This window comes from Somniosus microcephalus, unplaced genomic scaffold (assembly GCF_052327205.1).
Source record: "Somniosus microcephalus isolate GS21.2 unplaced genomic scaffold, FLI_Smic_1.0 unresolved_chr7, whole genome shotgun sequence".
Lineage (NCBI taxonomy): Eukaryota > Metazoa > Chordata > Chondrichthyes > Squaliformes > Somniosidae > Somniosus > Somniosus microcephalus.
Genome location: NW_028225185.1, coordinates 37,633,915 through 37,636,859, shown reverse-complemented (window position 1 = coordinate 37,636,859; position 2,945 = coordinate 37,633,915).

The window sequence follows — 2,945 nt, the reverse complement described above, 5'->3', positions numbered from 1 at the left end:
CTTTACGTCACCCACTCTCTCTCTCAATCGAGATTCCGACGGGGCTTGCTATAAATAGCACAGACAAGGGAGGGAGGGCTAGAAACAGCAAAGAAAGACATGCATGACCACCGGACGACCCAAAGCAATTCACAGACAATGCAGTACTATTTTGGAAGTGTAATCACCGTTTTACTGCAGGACAGTGCGGCGCTCCCTCAGTACTGCCTCTCCGACAGTGCGGCACTCCCTCAGTACTGCCCCTCCGACAGTGCGGCGCTCACCTCAGTACTGCCCCCTCCGACAGTGCGGCGTTCCCTCAGTACTGCCCCTCCGACCGTGCGGCGCTCCCTCAGTACCGCCCCTCCCACAGTGCGGCACTCCCTCAGTACTGCCTCTCCGACAGTGCGGCACTCCCTCAGTACTGCCTCTCCGACAGTGCGGCACTCCCTCAGTACTGCCCCTCCGACAGTGCGGCGCTCCCTCAGTACTGCCCCCCGACATTGCAGTGCTCCCTCAGTACTGCCCCTCCAACAGTGCGGCGCTCCCTCAGTACCGCCCCTCCGACAGTGCGGCGCTCCCTCAGTACCGCCCCTCCGACAGTGCGGCGCTCCCTCAGTACTGCCCCTCCGACAGTGCGGCTCTCCCTCAGTACTGCCCCTCCGACAGTGTGGCGCTCCTTCAGTACCGCCCGTCCGACAGTGCGACGCTCCCTCAGTACTGCCCCTCCGACAGTGCGGCGCTCCCTCAGTACCGCCCCTCCGACAGTGCGGCGCTCCCTCAGTACCGCCCCCTCCGACAGTGCGGCGCTCCCTCAGTACCGCCCCTCCGACAGTGCGGCGCTCCCTCAGTACCCGCCCCTCCGACAGTGCGGCGCTCCCTCAGTACCGCCCCTCCGACAGTGCGGCGCTCCCTCAGTACTGCCCCTCCGACAGTGCGGCGCTCCCTCAGTACTGCCCCTCCGACAGTGCGGCGCTCCCTCAGTACTGCCCCTCCGGACAGTGCGGCTCTCCCTCAGTACTGCCCCTCCGACAGTGCGGCGCTCCCTCAGTACCGCCCCTCCCACAGTGCGGCGCTCCCTCAGTACCGCCCCTCCGACAGTGCGGCGCTCCCCTCAGTACCGCCCCCTCGGGACAGTGCGGCGCTCCCTCAGTACTGCCCCCTCCGACAGTGCGGCGCTCCCTCAGTACCGCCCCTCCGACAGTGCGGCGCTCCCTCAGTACTGCCCCTCCGACAGTGTGGCGCTCCCTCAGTACTGCCCCTCCGACAGTGCGGCTCTCCCTCAGTACTGCCCCTCCGGACAGTGTGGCGCTCCCTCAGTACCGCCCCCTCCGGACAGTGCGGCGGGGGATGCCCGTTCAGTCCAGAACCTTCTCAGTCGGGATCCTTTAGCCAGCACTGGGCTAGCCTGTGGGTACCGAGCCCCCCTACACACACACACACAACCTGGAAGGTCGATGAAATTCAGCCTCCACACCGAACTCCGTTGGGGAGTGTGTAGGGCGGGGGGATACAGGTATTGGCAGGAACGAGGGGCGAGTTCAGGGGAACACTGCAATTATATAGGGCCCCTGGTGAGACCACATGGAGGTCTCGTTGTGTCATTCACTAGTTCCTGTTAAGAATGTCCTGCGCAAGCTGGGCCGGTGCCCGAGTATTTATACTCTCCCTGGACAGTCAGTGTGCACAGTTTTTGCTCTCCTTACCTAAGGAAGGATATACTTGCCATCGGGGGAGTGCAACGAAGGTTCACTAGATTGATTCCTGCGACGAGAGGTCTGTACTATGAGGAGCGATTGAGTAGTTTGGGCCGATACTCTCTGGAGTTTAGAAGAATGAGAGGTGATCTCATTGAAACATATAAGATTCTGAGGGGGATTGACAGGGTAGATGCTGAGAGGCTGTTTCCCCCCCTGGCTGGAGAGTCTAGAACCAGGGGTCACAGTCCTCAGGATAAGGGGTCGGCCATTTTGGACTGAGATGAGGAGGAATTTCTTCACTCAGAGGGCGGTGAATCTTTGGAATTCTCTGCCCCAGAGGGCTGTGGAGGCTCCAGTCGTTGAGTATATTCAAGGCTGAGATCGAGAGATTTTTGGACTCGAGGGGAATCGTGGGATCGGGCGGGAAAGTGGAGTTGAGGTCGAAGATCAAGCCGTGATCTCATTGAATGGCGGGGGCAGGCTCGAGGGGGCCGAATGGCCGACTCATGCTCCTAATTCTTATGTTCTTATGTTCATAGACCAGAGATTTTTTAATTTCATGAGATGTGGCTATGCCAACATTTATTGCCCATCCCGAATCGCCCTGGAGAAGGTGGTGGTGAGCCGCCTTCTTGAACCGCTGCAGTCCCGTGTGGTGAAGGTGCTCCCACAGCGCTGTTAGGGAGGGAGTTTCCGGGATTTTGACCCGGCGACGATGAAGGAGCGGCCCGTGATATTGCCAAGTCGGGATGGTGTGTGTGGCTGGGAGGGGGAACTTGGAGGTGGTTGGTGTTCCCATGCGCCTGCTGCCCTCGTCCTTCTAGGTGGAAGAGTAGGATCGATAAAAACAACACAGAGACAACACGGAGTCGTGACTCACCTCTTGACCGCAGGCCGTGCTTTAGTGAGAAATCTTGTCTCTAGAAAGGAGAAGGCCGAGGGGTGACCTGAGAGGTCTTTAAGATTATGAAGGGGTTTCGATAGGGTAGACGTAGAGAAGATGTCCTCCCCTTGTGGGGGAGACCAGAAACTAGGGGGCCATCAATATAAGAGAGTCACTAATAAATCCAATGGGGAATTCAGGAGAAACTTCTTTCCCCAGAGAGTGGTGAGAATGTGGAACTCGCTCCCACAGGGAGTGGTCGAGGCGAATAGCGTCGATGTATTTAAGGGGGAAGCTGGATAAACACACAAGGGAGAAAGGAATAGAAGGAGATGGTGATGGGGTGAGATGAAGAGGGGGGCGGGAGGAGGCTGGTGTGGAGC